Genomic DNA, 16209 nt, shown 5'->3' on the forward strand with positions numbered 1-16209 from the left:
CATATTTTTAATGCATATTAACATAAACAAAAAGCTTCACAGAATTTTTCTCATTAACAACATTTGTCAAATAGAGTCTAGGGGAGGACCCTCAAATGAAGCTTTTGAGAACCAAGAGCGAAGCCACAGCATCTAGATCACTGAAGTGCCAGCACAACGGGCATCCTCAGGCCTGGAAAAATGGTTTCCCACATTTTGGTCTCAAGTCCAAAGCCGTGGTTCCCAAGTTGTGATTGGCAGTGCCGTCAGATCACCTCATACTGCCACTCCTCCTTGTTTCCAGCTGCTACATCACATCAAAAGGCAGCTAAAAATACACACTTTTCTAATATTACTTTTCCAGGTAAGCAACTGCTGTACTTGCCACAAGGATGTTATATGATTGTGAAGCAAGAGGAATATGAACCATGATTCTAAAAATGGGAAAGTGGAATACAAGACAAGTTCTTTATTAAAAGAGTAGGTCAGCACTTCCCTAAAATAATCCTCATTGTTTTTCAGAAATCCAAGAGGAGCTGAGGGATTTAGCATGCTCGCACCTCTGTCAGAAGTCTAACAGTAACAGGACAGAGGAGAATAATTTGCTTCTCCACACTAGAACCAGGACAGCAGCAAGAGTTAACAGAAAACGTTGGGAACTTACATTAAAGCTTTACATGCAGAACAGCAAAAAAAAAATAATTCAAATACGATGCATATTTACTGGAATAAAAAAAACTTGAGCAATCACTAGGTGAATATTAAAAGTTAATATTCCTAGGCAGAAACTCCAGAGTAATGTCAGAAAAGTACTAAACGTTATTAGTTTCCATTCACCTCGGGAAGCACTAAAATTGCTGAAACGCTTTTAAAGTTAGGCCATACTACTACTATTGAAAGATTCCATAAAAGTAACCTTTCCAGAGAGCAACAGAGTTACACGTACAAAATCTAGTACAAAACAAACATTAAAGCAAAAGTAAAGTTATTTTGCAACTTTAACTTTTACATCTGTTTCTTTTTTCCCCCATTACGTTCCTAGCAAGTCTACAAACAAGACAGTAAAACCTACTATAATTGCTTCAGAGCGAGGTGTTAACAGAGCAAACAAAAGGTAAAGTTCCTAGAATAACGGCTATACAATTTTCAATAAAGCCTTAAAACATTAGGTCATGCAGGCCTCTGAAGACATACCTGCATTCCAAATAAAACCAGTAATGCTGTTTTACTGGGCACAGGTGGCAAAGGGGCTGCACGCTAACCATTTTAACTCATTAAAAATACAAAAAGGACGCAGAAGTTTATCTTGACATTTCATGCTTAATGGTACTTAACAGTACTTAACTTTATACATCACTATTATTCCTCAGTTCTGCTCAGAAACATGAACAGTCAACGTACCACCTATCACATCACCATTGCTAGCCAGCTGACACAGCCTGTTGGACAAGCTGCCCGGTGGCTCCGGGAGGGAGTGGTGGCTCTGGGAACCATCCTTCGCTAATGGAAAACACTTTCTTGAATTTGGGTGACTGTCTCAGTTAAACCTCTCAGCCTTGGGTTAGAATAAAACTTGAGTCATTGGTAAAGTATTTAATATTCAATCTAATAATTTTAAATTAGTTTAAATCAATGTGCAACAGATGTGTGGTTTCACAGATTTCTTGTGGTAGCGCTAACATTGACAAAATACAAATTACTGCTGAACTGGCCCTAAAGCCATCCCGGTTTTACAAAGGAGCATTGCTAGTGGTTATTAGCCTAAACAGAAAATAAATTTAATTCCACCAAAATCCACAAAGTGAATTCATCAATTTGTAGATTTTTCTAAGAAAAAGAAAAGTCATACTAATGTTCCTAAAACAATCTCTTTTCAACTAAAAATGATTTCTATCTGCTTTAAACTGGCATAAGGTATCTTAAAAAAATAACAGGTAGTAAGCACTCTACAGGGATTACAGAAGCAATGAGCAGTAGTATCTTAACACTATATTCCCATTTGCAGTAAATTTAGAGACATCCAAAGCCATGAAGTTTGCATGAGTGTAGTCTTCAAGTATTCCGAGTGTACAAATGATGAAACTACAAAGACAGCTAGGAAAACCATTTGTGTAATATGATTTAAATAAAGACAACAGTTACAACCTGTTTGTAATCCTGAAATACCACATGTTAATAGATTACTGTGAAAACTCAGACCACTCTTTCCAGAAGTGTCACAACATCTAGCCAGAGCTTTCCACCTGTGACTTCCTAGGAGGAACATTCAAAGCCAAGGTTGTAATTTATTAGCCAATTTATTAGCCAATTCAAAGCCAAGGTTGCTCTGTCCTAAAGATAATACACTTGTTTCACTCTCACAGTGTTACCCAATTTAAAAATTAGTTGATAGGGCAAATTACATTCAAAATATTAACTCCTAAAAATGTACCATCTTCACAAAAGCTGATACACTGCATAATGTATGACACCTTACAAGATAGGTATAGTATGCTTATTTCAAAAACAAGAATCTACAAGATTCTTTGTTTTGCTATTTTCATATGATGATAGCTTCAAAACATTGAAAGGTAACAAGGACAAAACATTGAAGGAAAACAAAACCAGACAATTCTTACCAGTCAAAAAACAATAACCTGAAAGGGGGGGGCCCGCAGAGAAATCACAGTCTCTCTGCTCCTTGCACACCATTTAATTCGATGCTAGCATGAGCCTACACAGGCAAACAGGCTAACACATTCAGTGACACTGGTGCACATCACCTTGGACCATGGAGGAGGAAGTAAAAGGAATGGAGGGAGACTACGCTTCTATTGGGATTGTTCCCTACTTTAAAATTATTCACTTAGCAGTGACAAGAGACTCCATTATTAAAGACACTTGCTTTCATTAAGGTATGCTTGCTGAAGAGGTTAATGTCCCATTTGCACACTGCCAAATGCCTGCTGTAGGCTACTGCTCCTAGGGATGCACTAACAAAGCTGCTCACATAAGCCCTCCTCAACCTTATTCAGTCAAAATGAATAAGGCTGGCAAACACCTACCAAAAAGTAACCCACTTGAGGAAGGAAGAAAGGGCAATACTAAGGATTACAAAGCAATTTCCTCCCTTCCAATACACATTCCAGAAATAATGAATTACTACTGTAATACTAGAGACAACATTTCTTAAAAAACAAGGAATATGTTGGCTTAAGTGGAACCATGCATTTTTCTACACACACACAAAAATGTGCTCACTGCAGACAGCTTGAAGAACTGATTTGGAGGGCTGGAAGAGGTGACTGTTATTTTTTTAACTAGACACGGTAAAGGGGCTAAGTGTCTCAAGTGTTCATGAAAGCCTTATTTGGGCAAAGTACTACTGTTTTTTTCCTAGCAGGCTCTGATAATTTGGAAGTGCTGTCGCGTAGGGAGAAGAATCTGAAGGTCTGAACCCCCAAATCAAAACCTGAACCTGCCAAGAAGAGGTAAAGGATACCAAGCTGTAATTCCAACACCACACAAAATTGGCGTAAGTCAGCACTGCAACCGAAAGAAATGGCGTTGGCCTCTTCCTGGCCACCTGTGCTGGTGCAGGAGGTGGTCTGTACACCGTATGGCTGCTCAGTCAACCAGCTCAAGGAACTGATCCAGACTAAAATGAGTTCTCAGAAAAAGTCTCAATCATTTACTCCGTCTGGTTTATGACTTCTGTATAAACATTCATGTTAACACAAGGGAGGAGCGGATGAGGAGGGAGGAAGCAGCAGCCAGGGCAAGACTGCTCCCTTCCACAGCAACAATGATTTGTTCTGCTCACGATATTAAGACCTTAGATGGCTACTTTGAAGAGAAATCTCAATTTGAAGCCTATATCTTAATCAACTGTGGGGCTCAGGCTGCAAAGAGAGAGATTAGGACTCTATTTAAGCTGCTGCTTTGAACATTCATGTTGAAAGTTCAGCCACTGAAAACATTTACTTCAAAAATAAAATGCTGAGTTGGCTTGATGCGTCCTGCTAAAACACAGGGAAAGCTACAAGTTTCAAGGACTTAAGCTGGCAGACTGTCAAGTCAAAGAAAAATAATGATATTTTGCCATTGTTCCAACCTGAAAGTAAGAAGTAATCTCCTCCTCCTCAGTGCAGATTCACAATGAGCAAAAAGCAGTCTTAGCTTGGATAGCTGATGTTCTGCCAGTTTCTTTCCAAGCAGCTACACATTGGTAACTTCAAAATATCTTGGAACGATATTTTTGAAGTGAACAGTGGGATACATCCTTGTAGCCCCTTACTAGGCTTTGGGGTTCAAAAAGGACAATGTCAGGACTACATGAAAATTCTGTACAGTTGCCATCGATTTCTTTTCTGTTCAGAAAATCTAAAATTTCTGGAACAGAAAAACCATCAATGGAAGAACAGAACGTGAACAACACTGAACCAAAAATAAAGAGACAGTTGTTTCTGAAGTACTCTTTTCCCTACACTTACACAAGTCTAGTGGATACTAATACAACCACCATGAACAAAGCTAGTATTTCTAATTATATAAGGATCACAGAACTACACATAGCAAGCATAACTTTTGGATATTAATACAAAAATAATGCTGTACAGGATCTACTGAGAACTCCACATACTGGTAGATATCTACGGTAGAAGCTCTGCAAGTTCAAGACAATGATGCATATTAATTCCAAGTAAAGACACCCTCAAATCATTTAGGCAGTATCCTGATGGCCACTCATCATAACATGTAAATCCACACAAACAACATTAAAGAGAAGCAGTTTCCTTTAAAGTACCTCCACGCACCCTAAGCAGGCAACTCATAACTTCACTTTTATCATTTGAAAAAGAAAAAGCATTAAGTTAGCAAAGTAAGGTACCCACTATGGAAGAGAACTCTAGGTGACTCGCTGAAATAATGTTTTCTGTACTGCTATGTTTAACTCTCCTCAAACAGAAGCTGCCAATATACTTTTTTTAAATTCATGTGGGCAGAATAAATGGTTCCAGTCAGTGTTCAAGTTAAGTACGGCAGCCCTCTTGATGACCTCTGCAAAAGCTGTAAGTACTCTGAGGAAAAAGTTATGGAGCTCTCCCCTAGCAGAGCAGAATTCGTTTCTACTTTTAAGAACACTAACGAAGCATATCCTTCTCTATCAAGTTCTACAATACAAATAGGTCTCAAATTGATATAAAGAGTGATGTAATGGTTATTTGTATGTAATTCTTGGGAGTTCAGAGTTAAGGAAAAGCGTACCTTAATAGCTATGCCTCACTAAAAGCAAAGGAAATTGGAAGAAAAGTTGAAAAGATGGGTCAATCATATCCCATATCCTTGACTAGCTCAGTAGAAACACCCAATTTAAGATATTCTGTAAACAAAGCATTTCATTCAATTGCAAATTGGCTATTTTGCAAACAGATAGTTCCTCTGTTCTGGGATCAATATATACCGTTTTAACAGTCTTATTTCTTCTCACTACATTTTTCAAAACCTCAATGGCCTGCCTAATGTCTCTCCCTCACCATAGTACCCTTGCCCCCCACCAGCTTACAAGCATCTCCTTTACACACAGAGCTCTTCTCACACACCCAGCTACTTCCCATGTTTCCTTTCTATGTGACCAAGCAAAAGATCATATTCTCCAATACAAACCAGCTAGCTGCCATCTATTAAACTGATAAAAACAAAGTTCTACTTGTCTTTCTCTAGCGATGTATCTACAATGGTAACTACATAGGAAAAAGCAGTATTGCTATTCATGTAATTTGCAAGACAAATTTAAAAAGTCACCTTTCTTTCAAATGAGTGAAATGGACCCAAAAGTTCAAAAGCTTCTAGAACCACAACAACTGAGAAGAGCGACAGCCTAAACTGTGATTTCTTAGGAACTGCAATTAAAGAAATTAGTGTTAATCTGAAGACTAAATATTGCTACGCACACTTAAAAATCTCTTGCACTATGAGTTGTTCAGTTCATAAATTTGCCATTTCTGATGGAAACAAAAAACCCACTGAAGTTTTATGGACAGCATCTGTATTTTTTGTTCACTGCTAACATTACTGAAGCAAAGCACTCGATAGTAACAAGGTCATATGCACATGTAAAAGACAAGAAAACTCAGGAAAATCCTACAACTACGAATGAGCTTCTCTTTGCAGCAACATAAATTACCTGAAATGTTTAAAAATATGAAACATTTAATTATAATTTATAGTACAACTATATTAAAGGATGACCTGTAAATTGGTCAAACTCCCTTGTGCCACTGCAATACTGAAGAGAGATTAAACTTCAAGCTACTGGGGAGAAAATTGCTGGACCAGCCTGGTGTCTTATCCAGCTATAGCTATGCTCTACAGGAAGTGGAAGGTGGCCTGGGATGGACAGTTCTGATAGCATCCACAAATTTACAAAGTGACCTTCATAATGACTTAACTCCCAACTTACATTCTTTCATGCCAGAAGTTTGACAAGTAAACTCCATCACTATAGCATTGCTGTCAATCTTAGATCAGTTTCTGCATAAAACATGTTTTCATAAAATAGAAGCATATTTGAATAACTGCAGAATGAGACCAGGGGATTTAACCTGCAAAATATTTGGCAAACAAGGAGTTAAAAGCCTGCCTAAGACTACCCCACAGCTGCTGTCAGCAGTCAGGCTTGTCAAGAGAAGCTCTGGGCTGTCTTGACAAGACTAATTGGCAGCAAGCACCTGGTTCCCTAGGCTGGACCAGGGTAGGTAAAAGAATATAAACCCTGCAAAGAAGAAGGATAAGAAGCTGGAAGGCTGCCAGTAGGTCTAGCCTGTTTCATGTTTTCACTTTGATCCACAGGCAACTTTATCCTGGACTATATCCAGTTAGAGCTATCAGAAACATTTTTTCTGCAACTTTCCAGCTGAAAGGAACCCATGCTTTATGGTTCTGTACCTGCGAGCTCTGGCACTGAGCGTCCACCAAAAGCCTTGCTGTGCAGGGTCACGCAGCGGCACAGCCAACTGCAACATCAACGCTATTATTAAACTGTAGCAGAATTGAAATGTTGGTTTTTAAATGCCACCAAAAATTAACTAAAGGCGTTCTTATAACTTTAAAATTACAGACTAACATGCCAGAAAATCAAAACTAAGACTGTCCTGGATATTCTATATATTAGACATATAAAGCATGTGCAATGACAGTTTATGATACATAGCAAATTACAGTGCATCTTTAAGGAAAGGAAAAAAGTAAAAAAAAAAAACCCAACCAAAAATCAAACAAAAAACCCCACAGCCTTCTGGAAACTAGCTAAAAGTAAACTGCACGAACTACTTCAAGCGGGCTTCCAAAAGTATGAAAAGACACTTAGAACATATTTTGACCTCTACTAGGAATCATGATTTCAGTGAATTTGAAGCTTTCTGAAATTCTACCCTTTGTTTTTTCACAATATTAAAATTCCAAGTAAAAAAATTTAAAGCACTAGCCTTGCAGGTTCAGCCCTGAGATAGGAAGATTTTTCCTACGAGTAGGGGAAAACACATATCAGTTTGTTAGCAGAGTTTTATATTATTGAACCAAGTGTCTAATTATATATACAGACACATAAATATACAGACACACAAACTATAAATATTAGTATAGAGAAAATATATGCATCAATATATTTCAGATTTTAATTTTTTTGTGCAAGACAGTTTAAGTATAGATACTGAAAAGTCAGAACTAAATTACTTTAAAGCGAAGTGCTCAGCAGAGACTGTATCTATGCCTCTGCCAAGTTTCACGTTTTAGGCATTTTACTTTTAGCTTGCTAGTCAAGAATTCCAACAATGTACAGTAGCACAAATATTTCCATAACTTAAATAACCGGAGATTTAGAAGCGTTAAAAGGAAAAGTCAGTACTCATACATAGTCTCTGTACGAACGACATTTCGGTCAGAAAGTATTAATGCAGAATTATGGAGTTTGTGAAATCAAGAGGCTGTAATGGAACCGCTTGATAATCACACCACTGGTATCACTAGAACAAACCCACCCTAACAGCCATGGAGCATGCTGCTCTGTTTTTAATTGAACATATTTAATAAACAATTGCACCATTCCTTTAATTGATAGTGATGTTAAACAGTATTAATACAAAGATCCATTAGCAATCTTTAAACAGAAAAAACTCAGTGTAATGAGATTATAAATTACTAAGTTTAGAGTTACTGCTCTAACAACAACAAAAGGTTCTCAGAGTGACAGCACAGCAAATAAGCCAACCCTTTGCAAAACCTGTTCTCCTTTTGTGTTCTGCACCTTTACACAAAGACGACTAATGAGTAAATGTAGAGGCTCTCTTGGTCTGTGCTCATGAGCAAGGAGACTTCCATGTTTTTAAATGGAATGCCCATGATTCAAAACATAGTATTAGGATGTACCATAAAAGCTTCAAGCAAAAAAATCTAACCCTTCACATTGCCAAAAATGTAAGACTATCACTATATGCACAGGATAAGCATCACAGAGACTGAACAATCATTGATAAAAAAAAAGTCAGGTCTGTCTTTCCTCTTAAGAGCATCTATTGCCTCAATCCATTACAACGGAGGTGTTAACTAGATCACTATGTTACTATTTTATCTTTAGGGAGCTGGATCCTATTGCATAGTGAGATGCAAAGAAGGTGATGCTATTTGTCAAGATGTGGGTACATCTTTCTTCTTGGCCTTACATAATGCAATCAGTTACATCAAAACTATTTGAATGAAATGCTTATTCTAGCAAAAAAGCACCTGTGATGTTAAGTAAGTGAGCCCCCACAGGATGAGAATTTTCTAAAAAATGTACGTGTTTGGTTAGCTCCTAAATTCTTCTGAAAGTAAAATATATAAATGCTTTGCCTTTTGATGTCATCTACCTAATCCTAAAGCTGACTCCAGTTTTCACTAAGGATTGTTGCACCAAGACCTAGTCATAGACCAATAACCCACTGGTTAGCTAATGTGCATTCCTATTAATCAACAGGAAAATGGCTTATCTGAAAAAGGCAACTCACTAACCTGTGATACCACTCTAATACCCAACACACACCACAACTCATTCAGTATTGGAAAGTTGCTAAGTATCTATGGACTCCTGTCTGATATGGGTAAGTATAAGTTACAGGCTGCAGGAACTCCAAGAAGATGCAGCAAAGGAACGGACTAGAAAATGAATCTTTACAACAGCACTACCAGCTTCATGAGACTAATAAAACTAATAACCCTCTTCTGCGCTTAATCAGATCTATGAAAGCAAAGATTCAGCTGTATGAATGGCATAAGAGACTGCATTTCATGCACAAAGAGTTTGCAGCACCACATAAAACTGACCAAACCTAAATGAGACAACGATTACTGGATGATGAACTTGTCAGAGAGCAGGTATTTAAAATAAAACAACAACCACCACCACACACACACACAACCAAACAAACCCCAAAACACAACGGAAACAAAGTGAGTGATTGATGCTATTTCACCGTATCAGCTTGAGATGATAATTTACCTGCATGAAAGGAACAAAAGAGTACAGGGCTTTCCAAGTTGTTTCTCATTAACAGAATTTAGCCATAGCGAGGGCATCCTAAGGGTCCATAACTAACCTACCATTGCTTTGCTGCTATTAAAAGGGATATTCCTGCTTCCTTCCCATCTCTTTGCCTCAGTTCCAACATTCATCTGACCTCTATTTTCACTATAAGCTAATTAATGGAAGCATCAGACAGACAAACAGCACTTCAGCTAGGAAAAAGAAGACAGAAGAGACAAGTGACAATGTGAGGGTAGGAGAAGCTCCAGGGTCTTATGCAAAGAGAGAAAGAGAGAAGAACCATCTCTACCAGCAGCAGTGAGCAGTTAACACTGGTTTAGCCATTTCTGTGAAACCCCACTCCTTAATGTTAAACCAGATTCTCCTTATACCAGGAAACATGTTTTATTAAATGAAAGTCATAATTGTGCAGCAAAAAGATAAAATGAAGCCTTGAGACTAAGACTCATCTAGAAAAATACTATACATTTCAGAAGATCCAGAAGCCGTAATACTGTTAACAGGAAAAACTATTTTAACATAAAAATACAAGAACTATTCCTCTTCATTTTTTCAAAAAGATAGTTCAACTGTTACTTAAAATACCAGACAACCTATATAAACATTTTCAAGACGACATGCACAACCTGTTCAATAAATGATTTCAGGAACCTATGATCCTTAAGTATCCTCCATGATGAAAAAGAATTTGATTCTTGATGTAGAAATATAAGTTTCCTCAATTTATCATTAGGAGGCATGTGGCAGTTTCCACATCTAGCTACTGGCACATAGTGGCCAGGAGCTCCTGATGGAAAACATGCACAGTGATCACAAGAATGAGAATTCCAAATTCTGATTCATAGATGAAAACTAAATTTTCTTGAGATACCCATGATTAGCCACAGCTTGAGCACCCCCCCAACCATTAGGTAAAGCTGAAGGGTCTGAATAACTAAAACCAGTTGTGCAACTTCACACAGATCTCAAACTCTTTCACTACAGGTTGGCAGGAGTCTACCAGTCAGGTGGGGGGGAAGAAGGGGAAAACCAGAGAACACTGTCTAGCATTTGACTGCAAATTTCTGATAGCACTGGCATCAGTGGCACATAGGCATATAGGACTAACCTGTATATAACTTAAAATCCATCATGATTTGAAGAAAAATGAAGATTTACCTTCAGAAGAGTTCTGATAAGTTGCCAGACTGCAACATCTTTCAGCAAAATCTGTCTGTTCTCTCCTATACTGAATGAACATGGAAAAGAAACTCCTGCTCAACCAGGTACTAACTTCCTGTGACGTTCACACTGCCGCAGCAGGCTCTGCTGCTAGTTCAGAGGAAGGACAGCAATAAACTCAGAGAAGGTTATCTCGCACAACTTCAAGTGTCTACATAATTGACATGGATTTTGCTACAGGGGAAATGCATTAAAAAAGGGTACTTTAAGCTGTACAGTGTCAACAGGCAAGGCCATTTTTCTTAAAGCTTGAACTAGCCGCCTCAAAAGCAGCAGAGAAATTCAGCCTACTTGGTGGGCTTAAAGTCTTCTTCCAACAAGAGGGACGTGCCTTTGAAAACATTTTTTTCTTTTTTCTTTTTTCTTTTTTTTTTTTTTTTTTTACAATTTATTTACTACCATCACCTAATGCTTCCGATTATCAGACCACGTTCAGTGGCTTTCTGTAGCTTTCTGATTTGGTCTGAATTTTATAGGCCAAGTAGCTACCTAAAATAGTTCTTCAGTTGAAGTTGTAGGAAAAATGTGAAAAAAAAGTTACATTTCGGCTGTCTTAAACAAAACACACCTCCTCATCTTATAAATTCAGGAAGCATGGACTTCGTGTGGAATATCTTCTGCTATCCTTATGGAAGCACAGCCAAACTTGGTCCAGTTTGGAACTCCTGAAGAAAAAGCCTTTAGGTTCATTGTCTCAGTAGTCTTTCCAGATTTTATCTGTTAAGGTCTCTAAAGAATCAGATTGAGCTTTTTTGGACGACTGTCACAGCAATCAGTACTGACCAAACACGCATACCCTATTGTACGAAGTGATTGAGTACGCTCCCTACAACCCATAGTTACACATTAGTATGATAAGTGACATCCTTGGTATGCTCAGAAGTAACATATCTGTTTGCATACAGGAGAAGCCAAGCTTTAGCCCAGTATGGATACCTCACCTTCTCTAAAAAAAGTCTTAACACAGTCAAACTCAGAATCAAGAGTACAGGTATTGGTAGGAGTCTGGAGATATTGGGGAGCTGATGGGACAGGAAAGGAGGAAGAACGAGTGCATGATTCTGGAGCTGACGTGTGCCAGGGCTGCCTCAGAGATTTCCAACCTGGCTTTGTGCCCTAAGACCCCTCTCAACCCCCCAGTTAACTTGGGACAATTCTGGTTCCCAGGCTCTGCACAGCTTACTGCAGTTCAGAGATGTACTTGAAAATAAAATCCTGCTGAGCACACAGAGTGCAGACAGTCCCCAGGGAATTCCACAAGGAAATGTTGCCATGTCCAGATCACAATTTTTCCAAAAGAGAATTGGCTCAATTTTGGCAGATTTTCATATAAAATTAAAACATTACATCTCAGCCAGAGGTCACCCACTGACAAATTTCAAGTACATGTTCCAGTTCACAGGTGCACTATAGTATTTCAAAGAGACTGCCATAAAAAACCAGCACTATTATTCTAGTTTTGTTTCTGAAAACTGATGAAGAATTTTGGCTGAAAGCTTTAAACAAAATTAAACTCAAGGCAAAGAAAAGGCATAAAGTATTTCAGTCCAAAAGATTAGAGTTCAGCAAAGTTATAAACAACTGAATACAGCATCTCTTAAAAATTTTCTAACACTTCCTATTATCTATCGAGGTAAGAGATGAAGGAAGAACACCAATGGGAACAATGACTCATGTGTGAACTCCCATTATCACTTATGCAGCAATGCATTTCACTACAAAAGTTTACAGCTGCGCAACAAAATAGGACACTTTGTCAATGATACAGAATCACAACTATTGAAATTGTCCGTTAGGAGTTTGCAAAACAATGGGTGAACAATTAGACACTGAGCTATTTGTGTAATGGATAACATCAGGTTCAGTGAAATGACAGAGCAGGATGATCCAGCAAACACAAATAAAACATAAAACCATCTTCCTCTCCAAAAATTCCAACTATTTGTTTACTCACTGAGATCAGGTAACATCAACACTCTATGCCATCTTGTTTTCTCCAGAAAACATTGTATGAAAGGCAAATCAGAGTGACCTTTGCAAGCCTCAGAGATATTACACTGAATTGGAAGACTTAACAGCCTTGATCTTGTACAATGGTACACTCCATCCTAAGAGTACTGAGTGGAGGCAGCGAGCAAGACAGTGAAGCAACATGGACATATACAGAAGACAATATTCTCTTATGTTATTACAGAAAATGGAGGACTTTTAGACCCCCAGTAAGCAGGAGCTAAAGTCCACAAGGACCAGATAAGACCCCTCAAAGAGTCTGAAGAGGGGAAAAATCCCACCTCAACAGTAAGAAAACACAATGACCAGGAGAGGTTTTTCTTCACTCTTCTTACTGTCTTCCAAGCAGTCCTAGACATCCTATTTAACCTCAACTCATATATAAACAAAAACAGTCACGGCCACTAACTCTTTACTTCCAGTTATCATTCCTCAACTTCCAGTATGGGCAATTTAAAGCTATTTGAAGTACCATGAGAAGAGCACTACACACAGCCAGCCTAAAATTGGAGTACCTTTGAATATAGCTACACCTGATCCAAAGTTATACCTTTGTCTAAATACTAGTAGTTTGTTGGGGAGGGCGGGGAGAGGGGGGTGTTAGTTTGTTTGGTTTATAGAATAGACTATTTCAGTTGGAAGGGACCTACAACAATCATCTAGTCCAACAGCGTGACCAATTCAGGGCTGACCAAAAGTTAAAGCATGTTATTAAGGGCATTGTCCAAATGCCTCTTAAACACTGACAGGCTTGGGGCATTGACCACGTCTCTAGGAAGACTGTTCCAGTGTTTGACCACCCTATCAGTAAAGAAATGCTTCCTAACATCCAGTCTAAACCTCCCCGGCACAGCTTTGAACCATTCTCACACGTCCTACCACTGGATCCCAGGGAGAAGAGATCAGCACCTCTCTCTCCACTTCCCCTCCTCAGGAAGCTGTAGAGAGCAATGAGGTCGCCACTCAGCCTCCTTTTGTCCAAACTAGACAAGCCCAAAGTCCTTCACTGCTACTCATAGGACATTCCTTCCAGCCCTTTCACCAGCTTTGTTGCCCTCCTCTAAATACATTCAAGGACTTTAACATGTTCCCCCAACAGATTTCCATGGTCATATGTCCTTTCTACCCGATGAGACAGGTGAAAAATGCAAAAGCAGCAATAATTCTTCTAACAGCACCACCTGTTGGCACTACATTACAGCCCAGGGATCGCACACAAGTTTGGTATCACCACCACCAGCGGTTGTGCTACTACTGACATGCCGCAAGCTTCAGCTCTGCAGACTCCACACACACAGAACTTGATTTCATCTCCTTCTCCTCTCTCACTTTGATACACACTCCTTTGCTGCTGCTCCTCACCAAGTAGGCTCAAGTCTATCTTCTTTCTGTGCACTCCCATACGACAAGCAAAGTGCATGAATACACAGTTTACTCCTATTTAATTTTTGCACAAATAGGATAGGTATGCTTGCAAAGCCTTTTGAGTAGCAATTTTGTACATGCATTTGAGCCCCAGGCTTAGCTCCTGCATAGAGGCATTTAATTACCTATGCTGCCTCGAATGTTGAAGTACAATCACTTCCCATTACAGCTAAATGCATGGTTCAATTCCAAAATTAGTAAAAAGATTATAAAATACACATGCAAAGCCAAATGAGTAGGAAACAAGGATCAGAAGCACTGGATTAATCTACGCTTAAGGGATTTGCAAATGGTGCTGTATTGGTAGACCTACCTAGTAAGATTTTGTAACAGAGAGGTAGCTTTGTACATTGACATTCTTCTCCTGATTTGGCTTCCATCGCTGTCCCAAATCAAAGACCAGAATTTTTGCCAACATAGCTGTAACACCACCATAGCTCCTGCTGTACACAAACCATGAGGGTTTCTGACAGCACAGTAGCGACAGCTAAGATCAAGACTACTTTTCCATGCTAATAACAAACTCAGCTACGTTTGCGAAGTGTTTCCCTCTAGATCATTCCTTACACCAGTACTATGGTGTTTTTATAAAAGAAAACTGCATACTGAGCATTAGGAAAACTTACAGTGATTAATGAAACTGCAGAACCAAAATATCCTTCAGAAGAGAGGCATCAGCTGAATACTATCACACACTATTCAATGACTAAAGTACGTCATCCTGCTGCCGCAGAGCACCACTGTTGCCTTCTCAGCCCCTCCAGGACACTAAAGGAATGCGCATAAACTAGCAAGGCAGAAGAGAAGAAATTCTGTTAGGTATGTCATCCATGATGTTAGCATATTCTTAAATCAACAACTGTTAACATACTGTCCTCTCTGAATTCAGAGTAACTTGAAAAAAGACAGGGTACCATGCTTTAGAGATTACAACCTCACTGTTGGCAGGAAGCTTGGAGGCAGTAGGCTATAAAAATGCCTCGACATTGACTTGTTTCTAAGAGTGAAAATTAAAAAATAATCCACAAAATTGCTATCTGTTTTACAAGTAAGCTGTACCCCAATAACTTTCTCACTAAATCAAATCAGGTTTATACTTCCTTGACCAACAGCTCACAGTAGATCTACAAATTACCTAGGTAAGAGTTTTGAAAACCTTACTAGCACCTAATCCTATGTTTGCCTTTGGCAGAAAAAAGTTTTTGACTCATTTTTATGTTCAATTAATCCACAGTCACATTCTTCATAGAAAGACTGCTGGAAAAAACTCAACTTGCTGGAAACAGTAATTACTGACCCTCTTCAAGTCAGCCAAAATTAAATTGCAAAGTAGGTTTTTTGGCATTAGAGCTATAACTTAATGGTACAAAGAAAAGCAAGTTTGTGAGTAACAGAAGAAACCAAGCTCAACATTTGTGAGAACTCAGAAAATAAGACACAAGAGGTGAGTTTACAGGAAAAAATTGAGAATGGACCCTGAACAAGACTAGCCTCTTTCTAGATTTGTACTGCGTAACAAAAAGGGCAAAACTATTTCTTTGCACATCTTTGCTGTATCAAACTTTTGACAAACAAAGCATTCACATTAAAAAAAAGAGGTATGTAATTTTATCAAATTTCATAGTAACAAACAAATTGTAAACTACAGCTGTATGGCATTTTATCTCCTTACATAACAATATTCTCTTTTCTCCACAATTTTCAGGTCTGCTTTACTCACTGCTCTCTGGGATTATGAGGAAAGAAAAAAAAAAAATCTTAGTGCCTCTGTATTTCTCGGGAAAACAGAAAACACCATTGCCGGTGTCACATTAAGAAACTTGTGTGAAGTTATACATGCCTCTGTCAATGAAACTGGCAAATCAAGATTCTTTTCACTTATTACAGGCTTTAAAGCAAGTACAGGGATGACATATTCCTCAACTGTGCATAGATATGCTATTAGGATGCCATGTCAACTTTACTAGTGTTGAGATGATTGGCTTATCATGGTACAAAATTGATTCATCTCTCAT

At 38.5% G+C, this 16209-nt stretch overlaps 1 protein-coding gene across 2 annotated transcripts in view; it reads right to left on the bottom strand.

Annotated features, from left to right (window-relative positions):
• Positions 1–16209, bottom strand: part of SOCS5 (suppressor of cytokine signaling 5) — a 63754-nt gene that overhangs the window by 9427 nt on the left and 38118 nt on the right. The gene's annotated exons all lie outside the window — the stretch shown is intronic.

This window comes from Mycteria americana, chromosome 3 (genome assembly GCF_035582795.1).
Source record: "Mycteria americana isolate JAX WOST 10 ecotype Jacksonville Zoo and Gardens chromosome 3, USCA_MyAme_1.0, whole genome shotgun sequence".
NCBI classification, from domain to species: Eukaryota; Metazoa; Chordata; class Aves; order Ciconiiformes; family Ciconiidae; genus Mycteria; species Mycteria americana.